Below are 17,885 nucleotides of genomic sequence, written 5' to 3' on the forward strand. Positions count from 1 at the left end.
TATCATGACGAATGAAAAAAAAAAAAAAAATAAAATATTCGCAATCGCTGTCATATTTGGCATGGTAGAGAAAAAAAAACTAAAAATAGAGCAAATGAAATTTCATAAAGTATAAAATTTGCACTTGAATGTTCGTACATGACAGCTTGACGAGGTCATTGAGAATGTTTTAGTGAATATTAGTATAGATAAGATGACTTGATTGTGCGACTCTTTAAAATTTATTTAACCTTGTGATTTTTTGTGATCATAAAACTGCTAATCTAATAATAGAACATAATTTTTTTTTTTTTGTAAACATCTTCAATGATAAATTTTTCTTTTTTACTTCTTATTACAGGAATCAACTGCATCACATATCGTAATAACTATTTTTGCACATTGCGTGTGATCGAGAGGAGAGAAATTTTTGTGAAGATAAAGGTTTGAGAGAAAAATTGACAAGCTGGGAAGAAGAAGAAAGTCACTTTACACCCCATTCTACAGGCAAAACTATTGTGTGGTGAGTTTTTTTTATCCTTCAATTTTTATTTATTTTGATCGCATTCTTTAAGAGGATTACACTTTAAATGCAGCAATAAAAGAGATGGTCAATTTATTTTTGGTTAAATCTTTATTGTTTTTCACAATTTCCTGTCTTAAAATTAAGATTAGATTCACAAATCTCACCACGAAACCTTGATATAATTGACCAATTTCCACCAATCCAGTTTAAACTCATATATCAAATATTAATCAAATTTTTCAAACTTTCAATTTGTTCAAAGAAAAATAATAGCTTATCGTTGATAAGATTAAACGTTTTCGAGTGTGGGGATTTTAAATACTTTCTAATCTATAAGTCATTTCAAGTGTCTTGAGTGTAATTGAAAGTTTTTTATTTTTTTCTTTAGTACTTCATAAATTATTAATAGTACTGAAGTGTTTACTGTCGTGAAACTATTAATTTTCGGTGGGTTTATGAAACTTTTTCATGGAATTTTAAGTTATGGTGAGTTTGTTTAAAAGATTTATGATGAAAAAAGAGCATAAGTTGGGTGTATATACATTAATGTCAAGTTTATGACTAGTTGTAACTGTTTTTGTCTACTCAGGTTTGTTTTTCGATCGACCATGATCAAAATGTAGCTTGTTCTTGACTGCTATGGATTAATCCATGCAGATAAATGTTAAATTGACGATTAGTTGTCAATTTTCATTTCAATTTTCAATTCAGTCATAAAATTCTAATATCCAATCAAAATTAAAACACAATATTGGAAATGCTTCAAAATTTTCGCTATCTTCAAATAGATAAATGACTGCCAAATACACACTTTTTCATAAAACATCGCCGGCAACATTCTGCCAAATTTCGCAATTTTTCCCATCAACTCAATATCAAATTTATATTTTTTTATCTAGTTTCCTAAACACCTGAATTTTTTCTCTCACTTAACAAATATTATCAAAAAATATTTTTAATTCTCTTTTTTTTTGCCGAAAATAAAAATACATGCAAAAAATGACCTTAAATAGTTTTCTTATCGCGAAAAAAATGAACGCACATTTGATAATGAAAAATTTTAATTTGAAATTTTTGGGGGGTAATTGTGATTGAAGGTGAGATGTGGATAGTTGTGAAGGTTTTTTGTTCTTTTAAAGAATGCGATTGATTTTTTTTTGTGATATTAATTTCTGTGCAATATTTTGAAGGATGTTTGAGGCTTTGTTGGTGAAACTTGAAATTCGAGATGTTTTTATGTTGTTTTTTATAAAAATGCAGACAAAAAACATAAAACTAGCTAAGAATTTGCAATTTTAAGCATTCTTACCTCAACTGATTAAAATTCTCATCAGATTAAAATGTTCACGTCTTAATCTTCGTCTCCACAAAAATTCCATAATCATCCATTATTCCTAACTATTTGTGCAACGTGCACATTTCATCCTCATATTTACTCAAATGTCATTGGCATTTCAAATTGTCGCAAAGTTTATTTGCCTTCTCGGCAGCGAAAACCAGAAAGAAATGTCTGTATCACATTAGAATATTGTAAATAACATAAAAAATATTCACAAATGTAGTAGAAACCAGGCTTACTGATTTTTTTGAGAACGAAAATGCAATTTCATATTTTTTGCGGCTTCTTCTTACGAGAGAAATGAATATCTCTAAGAGTGTATGAGTGCAATTTAAAAATGTTGATTAGCTTGGAAATGTGATAAGTAAATTTTAGCTTTTTATGATGAAACCGTTATCAAGATTTTTTGCGAGGTTGCCATAAAAAGCTTATGAGGAATAAATTTCGCGGTTGAAATTGCTCATAAAATTTTTTGTTTTGTTTGAATAGTTGGAGGCTTGGTTTTGGAGGAACGGGGAATTTTTTGTTAGGATGATTAGGGTAGATTTTGGAGGTTTTATGATTAATTTTATGATACAATCATGATGTTGAGGTTGAAATTGCACAAAGGCTTCCTAAAATTCTATTGCTACACAAAATAATGCAAATCATCCTCAAAATATTGCCAGAAATTCATCGAGTCTAATAAACTGTAATATCGACCATAAACCTATCTAAAACAATACACACGAGTAAATATTAACAATCTAAAATTAAACTTCCAACAAATATGCTAAAAATTCATACAATAAACCCCTAAAATAATTTGAAATATCAACAGTATGAAGAATTTTTATTAGAAAAACATAAAAAGTCTCTATTCAAGTCATAATTCACACAAAAAATGTTATTTCTAATTGAAACTTCAACAATTATTCATGAAATAAATATTTTCTAAGTAAATAACGACATAAAAAATATTCCATTAAAAAAAATAATAGCAAAGTTATGCGTATAAACTGCAAGTGCGATTGCAAAATTTTGCCTACATTCGCATTGTTTAGTTTTCAAAATTTTGTCCACTTGCTGACATTAAAAAAATGCTTTTTTTTTGTGTGTGCAATTTTTTGATGACAATTCTTTTTTTGGTCGCACAAACAAGCATACACACACACAAATCACCGATATAGGCATAGAATATTTTGCCGTATGAAGACGACATGGTCGGTGACAATTCATGACTTCATAGTGCAGAATTTATATTTGATAGTTTTATTAGATTAATGTTTGTACAGCAGTTTTGTATGAATTCAATATAAGTTGGAAGTAAAAAGAAGGCATTTTTATTGTTATGGAATAATAATAAAAATTGTAATACAAATGCCTACTCGCAGAACTTCTCTATCGTTCATCAAGTAAAGGTGCAAATAGATAATTACAAAAGAGTTAATTAAAATTAAGTGTGTCGAAATAAACAAATAAAAAATTAAACACAAAAAATAAAATAAAATTTCCTCATCATCAGGCCGAGTCAGGTAAGTAACATTGAAATAAGACATTGCACTTAGTGTTTATACATCTACGTAGAAAAATAAATTGTTTTTTTTTTGTGCAACTTCTCTATCGCCAAAAATTATATTTTTAAATTTATTATACACTGAAAATAAATTCTCGTCTTTTTTTTGTGTGTGTATAAACATATTATTGAGGTTACAAGCGAGGGCAGTAGATTCGCATCGCATCAGTTAAATTTGAATGGAAAGAAGAAGACTTTTTTTTTTTACTAGCGTGATTGCGATTGTGAATTTTTGTCTTTTCGGGATTTGTGGCGCTTTTTTCTTGGGTTTGTTGGGGTGTCGGGAGCTTTTTCTACTTAGTGTTGAATATTATGTCAGACCTTGACATTGAGACATGCTCGAAAATTAAGAATTTTCCTAAAATTGTCCACAATTTACAACTTTTTGTTCTAAAAAATTGAGATTTCAGAAAATTCTAAACATTTTATAGAATTCTAAATTGGTTCCACAATATTGCTGATTTGGAGCTTAAAATGCAATATCATAAATCTGCGTAGCCCTAAGATACGAGATAATATCTGCAATAATTCAACCTTCACTAAATTTATCTCAAATCAATCTCTAAGAAATTCCAATCATCAAGATTACTACCCGGTCATAATGCACTCAGCAACATCATCTTTTCCATCAACCATGCATTTTATTTATTTTTTTATACACAAAAACCCCGAAAAATATTTTAATAATATAAAAATTCTATTTCATGAACAATTTTGTTTTTCATCATCGTCTTTTTAAAGCCAAGATGCATTAAAATGTTATTGAACTTTTGCGGCTTATTTGCTCACATTTTTTTGTGTGCCTCGTCGCGATGCATATACATGTGAATTCATTCCGAAAAATTCTCAGGAGAAAGAGAGCGAGTTCATCTCTATACAACCAGAAATACACATTGGAATAAAAGCAAATTATTATTATTTTTAAGAGGCACACCAAAATTTCGGAATTTGAAACTTTTTTAGCTAGACCGCATTAATAAAAATTAAATCATGTGGTTATGTGAGGATTATTTTCAATTATGAGCACATTTGTGGCGGTTCTGGAGTAAGAATTGTTCTGGATTGTTTGAATGTTTCATGGATATTGTTTTGACTAAATTTAAGCAGCTAGATTGAGAAGAGTTTAGGGAGGTTTTAAAAAATTTCAGGAATTTTTAGTCATTTTTACGATTTTTTTAATTTCTTCATTGTCCTAATTTGCATATTTTAATTCTAAATCATCTAATTAGTCGACCGAACCCAAAACTACCTAATATTCTCAAAAATTCATAAAAATTTCCAAGAATCTACTCAAAATCTTAACGACTTCCTTCATTCACCCTTTATTACTTCCTTCACATCTTCAATATTCATTCAAGACATTTTCCTTCATTATTAAGTACACGCAATATTCATTTAAAAATGCAATTTATTTAATTTATGTCACCATGCACTAAAAAGAGCATTTTATATGTATATAATTATAGAATCGGAAACAATTTTGTTTTCATTTTGCGTACAAATGCAGAAATTTTAAGAATTTGAGTCAGCATTGCGGTGACGTTCGTGGAAAGTCATTGTGTGGGTTTTGTGGATTAGGAAAATTTATTGGTTTTTATTTTGTTTTTAAAAAGGTAAAATTATAATTTTTAATTGAATAGAAATTGGTAATAAAACTCTAAAATCGGTCGTATCCTTTAAAGTGATCTTCATCCTTAAAAATTGTAAATTAGGCCAAAAAATGACATTTTGTAAATTTACAGTGCAACGTAACAATATTTCCACTAAATCTTACTCATTAATCTACCTCATAACTTACTAATTATAATTCGCACGTGCATTTACGATAATTTCTTATGCATATTTGTGCCACATGCAGTCGTCATTCATCCTCTAAGAAGTTGAAAAGAAATCTGTTAAAAAACAATCAAATATCAATTAGTGCCATCAAATTCTTCTTTATTGATTTCATACCACAATCAAAAAGCAATAAAATAAAATAAAGTTGAGTCCGCATTGGTAACAGAATACATAAGCATCCAGTGATGCATCAAACAACAAGAATTATAATCTTATAAAGGTCTCATTAAGGTTAATTAGTTAAAGATTTTTTTTCACTTATTTTGTGATCACAACGACACCATTAAGCTGAACACCTCGCTAGGCGATTTACCAAAAATAAATTTTTTTTTTTGTGAATTTTTAATCTTCAAAATAATAATAAGAATGCATACGCGAATCTATAAGTTCATGCAACTCACATTTGATTTTATTTTTAAAAAAAAAAAAAAAAATAAATAAATGAATTTTTGCTGATGAGCACATCCAGAATAAGAAGAAAGAAATAAAATATAAATGAACTTTCAAAAAAGAACATTCATACAATTTTTTTCGTTAGTAAATGTACACACATTTTAGATCGGATGTCTGATGTCTGCAGAAGAGATAGAAGTTCGTTTAAAAAAAATAAGTCTATATAGAACGTCTATAGTCATATATTGATGTGCATAATACATTTATAAGATATTTTTAATTTAGACAATCTTTTTCGTTTATTTCTTATTTTTCGTCTGTGCATAGTTGTTGACTTGATATTTTTTTCGATTTCTTTTTCTTCTTTCCATTCATCTTTTTGCATTCTTGTGTGCGTTTTCAATTCTCTACATTTTTAGTGCGGTTGCTATTTTGGATGGATAAGTGAGTTGTTGAAATTGGTCGGTTTGGATGGGAAGTGATGAATTTTGAAAGAAATAGACTAAATCTGAACAAATGAGACTAAATTTGTATGATTTAAAGTAGTTTGTAAAGGGTTTGTAGAAATTTGAAGCTTTTTCAAGCAATATTAAAAGCTAGTTAAATTTATTTTAGGGTTTAAATCACAAAAATTGCCAAAAATTAATTTCAAATATTTTTAAAGCTTTTTTGAAGAATAAAAAATTTAAAATTGAATTTTAAGTTTTAAACTGAATTTTTCTTTCAATTTTAAACAAATTTTTATTTAATTTTGAAATTTTAATTTGTTCAAATTTGTTTAAAAGCTCATCAACTTCTGTTAGAAACCGGAACTTTTCTGGTCATACAACTCATCAAAATTCATTTCCTCAAAATGCTTCACATCCATCCTCACCCAGATAACTTTCCAAACTCACATTTTGACTAACTGACTTGGCGATTTATTCAATGTTCTTTTCTGCAAGAAAAATATACATTTTCTATATACCGCATGCACTCACACTCACTAAATATTTTCAGTTCTTTATTTTTTCTTCTTCTGTGCTCTCTTCACATTTGAGAGGTTGATGTCCTAATATTTTACAGGACATATTAATGTCAAATGCAAGACTTTTTTTTCGGGTTTATTGAAAGATTCTTTGTAACTAAAAATATTATCTCTAAGTGTGAGTTCAATAAAGAACGTGCAGCTATGCATCAATAAAATTAATTTATTTTACGATATGAATTATTATTTTTTTCGAAAAATATGTGATTTATATGAATATTTATATGAAAATGAAAGAATTTATGGCTATGATGATAAGATAGAAGGTTTTTGTTCCTTTTCTGTTTTATGCATTTTGAAAGGAATTAAAAATTAAGTTTTGTTCGATTATTTAAGCATGAACAAGTGATTGTTACGTGACCTTTTGGGTAATTTATTGATAGAGATAGTTGGAGGTATGTTGAGGGTCATTTACAAATTGATGTCTAATTTATCATAAGGTGCAAAGAATTGGTTGGTCTATGCTAAGGAAGTGTGTACATATCAAAGCTCTAAGTCGTCTTGAGTTGCACATGCAGTCAGGTCAACTCGAGTTGACTTTATCACACAAAATATGAGTTAAACTCAACCTCTGGTTGATGCCCAACACCTAAAAGTAAATTTCAATCAAACCTTGTCATACTAGACAGCACACTTCACCTTTCCTCATCATATGTGATGGAATGTTGTTGCATTTTTGTTGTACAAATTCAGAGAAATTCTTAAATGAGTTCATCGTCTCACAAGATAGTCGAGAAACTATTTCATGAATCATAATATGGTTATTACTACAAAGTAGCAGAAAGGTATTATTAAGAATGTCATGAAAGAAGAAATAGGAAACTTAGGCAAGCAAATGGCCAAAACTTTTAATATTTAGAATATAAATTTTTAGTATTATTGAATCATTTTCAGTTGTTGAACCTAAAATTACATTTCTTACCTTCAAAATCATTCCCTCAAAACTTCATAAAACCACACAAAGTAGATGCCATTAAACTACAGCACCAAATTAACTAAAACCATCGCCAATTCCTTTAAAACAATCTCCCTCATTCCACTTTCATCCAAATCTCATTAAAAGCCCCAAAATTTTTATTTTCTCTTGTGTCTTATCACGAAGTAAAAAATTTTCTTCTCTTTATGTCTCATCTCATAATACCGCCGATGTGAGTAGCATCAAGAAGTTATTATTATCACAAACCATTAATGGTGATGTAATTGTAGTTTTTTTCCCTCCTTCCTTCTTCTTTTCTTCGTCATTCCCTCATTTTTCCATAGAATAATCTTAAAGAGTAATCTCTTGTGTCAATTTTGCATTAAAATTAATGAAAAGCACCATTTCATGCATAATTTTTTTGGTGCTATTGTAAGTAAGCAAAGAAAAAAAAAGAGAATATAAGAATGGCAATGACGACGTAAAAGATCGCTATCAAAGGACTATAAATTCAAAATTATTGCCAATCTCCTCGAAAGCATGCCATTATAACTTTTATAAACACTAAAAAAATCTCCATCTAATCTGCGATTACAGTTAAAGATGCCTAAGACTCAGTAGAATATAATATTAGACATTCAACATATATACATCCTCACTTACGCTGACTTGGTTACTGGGATAGTCTTTGTGAAGAAAAGTTTTTTGGCTTTTTAATAGCTTGTTTTTGATGATGGAAATGTTTAGAGAGTAGAGATGAGTTTGAAGGTCTGTTTGGGTGGCTGGGATTTGATATTGCTTTGAGTTTTGAGGTTTTTCCTGTTTTTTGGGTAATAAACTTGTCCTTATTGGAATCAGCACCTTTACAATTCTTATTAAATCGTCTCAGGTTCCATTTTGGAGCAATTCACATATTCTAGATCAAAATAGTTAAGAATCCCCCCTCCTACCCCATTCATAAGTGCTTCACACGATCCCTGACATCACATCCTTTACATCTCAAACTCAGTATATGTATTCTACATCAAGCCATATCAAGTGCAATTCTCAAAGGACATTCCTATTTCAAAAGCATCAATCAACTTACAATGTCTTTCCTACTTACTTTAAAGTATGTAATATGTAACGAGTAGTATGAAAAAGACCTTCGGAAAAAAATAAGGAGAATATACTTTGGTGATGCGCATTTTTTTTTCTTGCTTCCTTGCTACTTGTGCTTACTATATACTACAACTAAACAGCTTTATGCTGAAAACGAGATGGAGGAGAAAAAAAAAGGAATGTAATGTAATGGGCTTAGTAGTATGAGGTGCTTAATATTTGTATGATGTAGTGTTCTTCAGTTTCAACTGCCTCAGCCTACTCTCTATACTCTGACACTGCTGTTGATGCTGATGCTCCCACGAGAATGAAGAAGGAAAAAGTTTTTTTTTTTTAGAGAGAGCATTATAAAATACATAAAAATTGTGCTGTGCTGAGGCAAAAAAATGGCTGTTATATTTTTTTTTATTTCTTATATTGCTGCTGGTTGGAAAGAGTGAAATAGAAAATATTATATATTTTATGTGGTACATTTTCGGCATTAAAAAAACTGCTATGGCAGAAGCCAAGCACACAAAAAAAAGAAGAAGAAAAAATTCGCTAAATTTTTTATACTTTTTTTTTTCTCAACCATCTCATTTTTTGATGTTGAACAAAAAAGGAATATATGAAAGCTTTGAAAAAAAAAAGCTTCTAAAACATACATACATAAAAAACACGAGAAAGGAGATGCGAACATAACAAGGCATATAAAAATAATAATAAAAGAAAATGGATGTTAGATTATGTATTAAATATTATTTTACTTGTTTTTTTAGAGAATATATTCCTTAAGTTAAGTAAAATAATTGTACTGCTGCACATGTTAAGGTGTGTGATGTTATGAGATGATTGAGCAATAAATTCACATTTGCAGTAACTTTTAATCTAAATTTTTGTGGGGGATTTAAATTCTTTTTGAGTTGGGGTTGAAGAAATTTTTTAGTTTTGAGCTTCATCAAGGTTTTATCTGGGATTTTGGAGGTGAAGTCATGAGCAGATGAAAATTTATGGGAATCTGATTCACAATATTGAAGAATTTAATATTTTGAGCGATTCTTTAACTTTAAAATATTGTGAAATTTGGCGAATTCCTTCAATTTAATCGCGAATAGATCAAGTCGGTTACTAGATCCAAAATCTGGAACCAAATCGGAGTCATACTGGCCTGGGACCGGATTTTCGATCAATCAACCGATTTGTGCTATTCGGCAATGTTTTACTTACATAATTTTCAAAAATCTTGACAAAAACTTTTTCAATTTGCACTTTTATCCTCAATTTGAAATTCATTTTGTTGCCATGTCAACAGTTATTTGATAGCACATTTTTTTTTGATAATTCTCAGAAGGATAGAAGCTTTAAAGAAGCAGTCATAAATTATGTTAGACAAATTTAATTCCCTCACATTTTTTTAAGACAGTTCTAGGAAAAAGAAGAAAATCATTCAGCTGACCGAGTTTCTTGCTGTAATTTTTAAAAGGAAAATTGTAAATTGTCCTTGAATTTTAGAGTGATGTGATTTGGAAAATTGTGACGATTTTGACATTTAGTTGAAAATTGGTAATAGACCAACTTATTCTAAAGATCATGAGTGATCGATCCTTATTTTAACTGCTTAAAATCCGTAAAAACCCCAAAAAGCTCCCTTAATCCATCTAACCAGCAACTGCCATTTTACATCTCATAATCCACACATCCAACAAAAATATTATTCATTAATTAGGATAAACAAGCAAAAGAAAAAGAAAACAGCAACATAAGCAGCAAAAAAATATTGTTGTGGGCGATGATTCTCAATATTTTATTTTGTAAATAATTTATTTTTTCTAAAAAATTTACATTTTTATCATGTATGCAAATTATTCTAATAAGCTAAAGTTACCTGATTATATTGTAACTTCTTATTTGCTATCAAACTGTACTTAGCATGGTGTAGATATGTAGAAAAATAAAGGATTGAAGAACACATGGAGAATTTATGTAAAAAAACTCATTGTTCACGTTAACGACGCTGAGTGGTTAGGATTCAAAAATTTTTTTGTATAATTTTATATATTTTACTACATGAATGTACAAACATTGGAGGATGTAGAAGTAGGAAAAAGATGTAGGAGCTCAAGTTTGATGAGCATTTGATGGTTGATTTGAGGGATATTGAGAATATGTAGACAAATGTGGGATATGCTGTTGAAGTTAAGATTCTAATTGATATATTTGAGATCTAAGGGCAAAAAAGTATTGATTATGTAAATGTTTAATGACAAGAAGCGATTTTAGGGCTAATTTTTGATTGTTAAAATCTATTTAACTCTAAATCTACATAAAGTGATCAATTCTTGACTATTTTGACTACATCCCAATTCCTAGTACCAATTTACAAACAATTCTACGTGATAAACCCTTAATCCCATAGAATACTTCCAAGAAAAATAATTTTTTTCAAATCCCTGAGACTTTCAACCGATCAAACATGCAGACAGTGTCTCACACCTAACAACAAGACAGCCAATTAATCAGACAAAACTCTTCAGCCCACCCCTTTCTCCTTCAGAAATGAAATTGCGTTTTAAAAAATATTTTTTTGTGTGCTTCTTTCATTTCTCATAAAATTTTATCCATCATACACATTGAAATGTATTTTTAATGATTAAACATGAATTTTTTGTACATTAAGTATAATCTCATACGCGAAAACGAAACTTTTTTTTTATTTGATATAATTCTGAGGGCTTTTTTTTTTGATGAAAAATATATTTTTAATAATATTCTGTGTTTTTTGTTGCTCCTCCACATCTCTTTTCATTTTTTTTTTGCTGTTGCTCTCATTTTTGGGTTTCAATGATGAATATATGGATGGATGGATGTAAAGTAAATGTGTGTGTATATGTTGCTTGGGGTTTTGCTGAATTAGCAAAATGGTGGTAGCAGAATAAATTACATCGCATCTACCTCAAATCAGTGAGAATATATAGATATATATAAAAAAATGAGAATAATTTTTAAAATATAAAATGAACGCGAGGATAAAGATATCTACATATATCTAGCTGTTAAAAATATGTATATGAGCATATAAAAAATTAAAATATATAAAAAAAAATTATTCATATCTCGCTCTATGTGTTGTACATCACTCATGAGTGAGATCATAGAAATAACAAATTACGGTGAATTTGAAAAGGACTCATTTCGATGCAAAAAACGTGGGTCTCTTTGTGAAATTTGATGTTCTCCCACACATGGATTGTGAGACACCTTAACGATATGAAATTTTAATTTTTCTAGATGTTCTTATGTTGAATATGGATGTGAACATGTATTGAGTTTGATGTAGTGAGTTTTGAATAGACAAATTAAAACTAATGGATTTTTGAGGTGCATCTTAGCATGTTTTCTAATGTTCATGCAACATGTTAACTAGATTTTAGCATTACTTACCCGTTTCAATCTCTAATTACATTAAACTTCACAAAAATATTTCTATTTAATCAGCCATTTTACATAACATCAAAAAAAAAAAATCTCTTTTAAAATCACTTTTTTGTCTTCATTCTACTAGAATAAATTTAGAAAAAAATAAATAATTAGATTCGTGTGTATACCTACATACCCAGCAACTGACAAGCACACACATTCACGAGCATTTCTAATTATTTTTTAATTTTTTGTTCCATACAAAACCACAATTTTACATCTTTTTTTCTTCTCACTCATCAAAAGACATTACCATGCAACGTACATATTTATATATATTTTTTTAATTATTTACTAAGATCCAACATCTCACTCAAAACTGGATGTAGCATTAAATAGCGAGGCATAAAAGGAAATGAAAAAAAAAACAGAAATTTTTTGAAGGAAAAAAAAAATCCAGACATAAAAGGGTCCACGTTGTCATACCATTCTCCATACGGTATAAAGTTTGGGTAAGAAGAACATGACAGATTTGTCACCCTCATGTAACGACATCATTTGTTCTTTCCTTCTCTTCGCCACACAAGCAATAAGTAGATGGAGAGTATTTTTTGTGTTTTTGGGGAGGGTGGGAGGTATGAGAAACACAAAAATTGTGTACTGGAAACAGCAAAAGAAAAAGAAATTATGTGACATATCCTTTACGGTTATAGACCGACAGAACAAATTGAAATCAAGGTCAAGATGTTTCATGTATTTGGATTTTTCTTACTTGCTGTTGATTTTCTTCCTTTCTTGAGGTAGTTTCGGAGGTGGGTGGGGGACTTTTTTAGGCTGATTAAGATGATTCTTGTCTAACAAAGTTGATTGGATGATTTCAAAGCAGAAATTTTTATTATAATTCGATTAAATCATCTGGGAATTACTGAGAACAATCGGGATTTGAAAGGAAATTGGAGCTTGGAGTGAAATATGAGTAAATATATTAAAATGTTTGCAAAGCTCCAGGAATATCAAATATTATCCCAAACACTCTCAGAAATCTCAAAAATTCACCCCATAAAAAACCTTGATTTCCTAATCATCGATTTCCTTTTTAAAGAAAATTTATAAATCATCAAGAAATGTTTCTTTTGCCTTCGATCGCTTAGCATCTCATGAAATGAGGAGTTACAAATGAAAGAAAAGAAAAAAAATATGCCATTTCATCTCTGTATTATATTTGTTCAAATATGTCAAAAGCTCTTATCGAATATGAAACATAAGAAGGCATTTGTTCACTCTCTCATACTCTGTTATGTTTATATAGCAATACATTCCACACAAGAAAAAAGCTCTCATTTTTTTATGATACTTTTTTTTTTTGAAGATTGTTTATATTTGGCAATGGGAGGGAGAAGAGGAATTTTTGAAGGATGAGAATTATATTTTTTACTTTACTTTTCAATTCATTTGAAAACAGCAATGTCACATTGTGTATTTGTATCATACACATATAAGATATCATGAAATTCTAAGCTTTTTTTTTTATTTCAATCAAATAGAAAGTGTATATATACATTTTTTTTTGAAAAAAGAAGCGCTACGAATATGATAACAATCGAAACAATAGAAGAAAAACAGAAGACTTGAGATGATGTTTGGCAAGGCAACTTCCATTTTTTACTTTTTACTTTTTTTTTTGAAGCACAAAAGAATCTCGTCTTGATTATAAATTAATTGACTTAAGAAAAGCTGAGAAATGAAAGAGATTGAAATGACAAAAAAATTAGAAAATTTCACCCCTCACACACATTCTACATCCCCTTTTATTTCATACTTTACTTGATTTTTATTTTCTTTCTTTTTACTCTCACACTTCATTATGTTGGGGAAGGAACATCTTTTGTTGCTATATGGAGAAAGTTTTTTCATATCAAAGTAAAAGGGATTTTTTGGAATTTTTAGGGCGTACTTGGGGGATTTTGATGAGTCGATAAAGTTGCATTAATTAGGGTTTTTGGTTATAAATTGCAATAAATGAAAGGATCTGACTCAGAGTTTATGATGAAGCCACTCTGCGTAGCTACATGAAAAGCTTTGATATTTCGACTTCATCAAGTTAACTCAAGATGAAGCCATCTAAAACTAGTCGAAATCTATACCAAAAAGCTCACGATCGAGCTCTAAATTGACTCAATTCAAATTTCACAGAATATTTATCCATAAACCTTTCCATCAAAAGTTATTTAAAATTCTTCTCAAACTTATATAATCCCCGACAAACTTATGAACCCCCACATCCCTCATGTGTGAATCTAACCATGTATGTTACATGAAGATGAAAAATGCGTTATATGAGATTTTTTTTTTGTTGCCTTCATTTCTCATCTCGCGTGTATTCCTTGTGCGAAGGCTGAAAAAAAAGAGAGAAAGAGCGAGAAATTTTTTTTTTACCCCAGCTATAAAACATTAAAAAGTGAAATATAAAAAGGTATTATGTGTGTACATTATACATTTATGTGTGTACATATTCGTGTATACCTCTGATGATGCTGATGCTGCTTCAAAAAAAAAAACGTCTCATACAAAACGCGAAAGCGCCCTTGCTACAAAACTCTCGCGCGTTTTGTATATATTTCTATTATACACACGAAGAGTAAAGCATCTTTTTTACATTATTATTTGAACAGTTTTTTTATTATTATAAAATATGTATGAAGCTTTTTTTTTTTCTTCATACAAATATGCGTGGTTTTTGAAATAATTTTTTTTTGTGTGTTTATATAGGTAAATGCGAACATGATGATGAAGAAGAAAAGAACAGGAAAATATAAGATGAGAATTGGAAGGAAATGTATGTTAGAATATTGCCATTTGCCACCCACTAACATTAATATTATATCGTACTTTTAAAAATTTTCAATGGCTTTTTACTGGAGGTTATAGCAATTTTACACTAAATTTATAGTTAATTTAGCTTTTATGTTAATATCGTATAGAATAGAAGTTATGGATGATGTTGGAAAATGCCGTTAAATGGATAAATTCTCATATTAGTGCCTATTTTACCTTTTTGTAGCTTATAAAGTGTAGTTTAGGGTGAATTTTCATGTGTATTTCCGTAAAAATCATTTTTCATATTCCGTGTCACAAAAAATTTCAGAACAAAAAATCAAAATTCCGTTAAAAAATTCACAAATCTCACAAAAACCCCTTTTGACCTTCCAATAACTACACAAATCTCATGTAGAATTTTTTTTTTCAAACAAAATATTTCCTGTAAAACATCAATTCAATAATCCATAAAATATGTTTCATATAACAATATAAGAGCTTTTTGAAAGCTTTTCATTACATTTTCACAATACCGTATGAAATGCGATATACTATTGTATTGGATTGTATTTTTTTTTTCGTATCGAACGTGTTAGATATGATGATTTTATTTATGTATTTAAAAGTTATTGATGTAAATGCTTGGTAAAGCCCTTGAATAGGTCGTGAGGAAGACGTGTGTTTTGAGGTCACGGGAGGAAAATCACTGAAATGAAAGGGATTCGACTATTTGTGGTAGATTTATAGCGAGGAAAAAAAAAATGTAATTGTTCACGCGTGGAATATGATTTTTTTTTTAATATTGATTATTGGAACTTGCGAGGCTTAGCGGTGTTGTATTGTTTGCAACAAAATTGTAGAGAGTGATTGAAGTAAGTTGTATTGAGCTTGATGATGAAATAGGTTATTACTTGATGGATAGGTGTTGATTGGAGTGCTCTCGAGTGATTTGATGATAAAAATTGTAGTTTAAATGCTTCCATTTGCTGATGTTTTGAAGCAACTCGTTTGGTTTTAGTATAATACTAGTTCTATCGCTGACTATAGATTCCGAATGTATGGATTACTTATTTCATGTAAAAAATGAAACACAATGTAATCTCTCAAGAGCTATTCAATTTAAAACTATTGTAATGACTAATCCTCAAAATATTTCACTTCATATACCAAAATTCCTACAAAACATCGCAACAACAGATATGTTCCTAGATATGTCGTAACAATAACCCTCCAACCATAAGATGTATCATCAAAAAGAATGTTACTGAAAATGCTTTCGCATCAACCACTGATCATGAGACGACCTTTTATCATGACAATGTATGAATGTAGGGTAGACCTTGTTGTATGTCATACACATTCATATATATTCCAACTTGTTGCATTTAACACAAAAAATAATACGCGAAAAAATTTCTCTTTTTTTGTGTTAACAATGAAAGGAAAGAAAAGAAATGTTCGAATTTTGGGTTTTTGGGGAGTAAAGAGAAGATGAAGGAGGAATGTGATGACATGAAGGAACCTGCGATAAAAATCCATGCAATTTACTGCGAATTTCATTACCTCATGAACGGGGGAGAGAAGGCATCATAAAAGGAACTGTCATTTAAAATGATCCAATTTCCTTGACAGAAGGGAAGAATCTTTCATCGACCGTTAAAAAAATAAACTTTACTAGACTTGATGACGTCCATTTACAAGAAATGAAAAATTTCAAACCATAAAAAATTTCTTTTTTATTGTCTTTTTTTTTTTTTTTTGGTACAGAAATAAAAAAGAAGTTTCGAGTTAGCATTAGCGAATGGATGGGAAATTGAGAGCAAAGAAAGAAAAAAAATCTCTAAAAAAGAAACGAAATAAAGCAGCGACATAAAAATCAATACCCATTTTACTCCCTCCGATTATAAATATTAAATGAGAAGACATAAAAAATCCTCACATAAAAATTACATAAAGTTTTTTTTTATAAAAATTTGAAGCGCAAGCCCAAAAAAAATTTTATATAGCTCCTTTACATCATCATTGTACAGTTTTTTTTTTATATTTCGCTCATTCTCATTTCCTCTTCTTCATCTACTTTCCAATTTTTTTTTCTTATTTCTTCACCACCACCCACGCACACCACCAGTGGAGAATAACGAAAAAAATAACGTGTACATACTATTTCGCTCTATAGTAACTATTATCATCCTAATATTTCACCCTATTTCACGAAACATAAAAAAAATTGGATGAGTTGGATGGGATGAGAAAATCTCATCCCAATTTCTCATGCTTCGGTGACCAAACTTTGCTGTTTTGGATAAAAAAAAGGAAATATAAGAAGAAGTTAAGGAATATTTTAAAGATGGATTGAGTTAATGTGGATTTTTTATTTGGGATAGTATCGTTGATTTATTAGGAAATCTTGACTTGATTTTCGTTTCGTGCATGGTTTACATAAAGTAAGGATTTTTTGTTCAAAGTTCTCTTACAGACAGTGATGATTCTCGCTTAAATGATCATGTTGATGAGTATACTCGTTCAATGTAATTGAGCAGGCTCATGAACATGGTTCTTATCTGTTCGGGATTGTTTTAAAAATTCTTACTCCACGTCTGACTCTCTGCCTAATTGTAGGATATGTGAAACTACTGCTGTGAGTTAGGAGTTGGTGTATAAATAGGCTGAAACATCTCGATGAGACATTTGTCTAGTTTATATCCTTCTGATGCAATAGTTTAATGATCACTTAGCAGGTATTTGTCAAGACAGTTAGACCAGCAGTGGCGTGGTTGCTTGAGTAGATTTATAATGAATCAAGCTCTGAGAACTGAGGTCAGACAGTTCCGAACATGTTAACCTACCTTAATCGATATTCGATGATCATCTGATCAAAGACGGGTTGCCTTGCTAAATATTACCGATGATGAGCCATCCAAAACCTTTCAAATTTCAAAAATGTTCATCTATAAATATTATTCGATTTTTCCCCCTAAAACTATTCGAGCAAAACAC

General features: G+C 29.7%; 1 protein-coding gene across 1 annotated transcript in view; it reads left to right on the top strand.

Annotated features, from left to right (window-relative positions):
- Positions 1-377: 377 nt before the first annotated feature.
- Positions 378-17,885, top strand: part of br (broad-complex core protein) — a 91,372-nt gene continuing 73,864 nt past the window's right edge. The window contains exon 1 of the mRNA XM_070646050.1: positions 378-502. The gene's annotated coding sequence lies outside the window, so the exon portion shown is untranslated. The remainder of the gene's footprint in view (positions 503-17,885) is intronic.

Source organism: Chironomus tepperi, unplaced genomic scaffold (genome assembly GCF_022539635.2).
Source record: "Chironomus tepperi strain 1889 unplaced genomic scaffold, CSIRO-AGI_Ctep_v1 contig_359, whole genome shotgun sequence".
In the NCBI taxonomy this organism is placed as follows: domain Eukaryota; kingdom Metazoa; phylum Arthropoda; class Insecta; order Diptera; family Chironomidae; genus Chironomus; species Chironomus tepperi.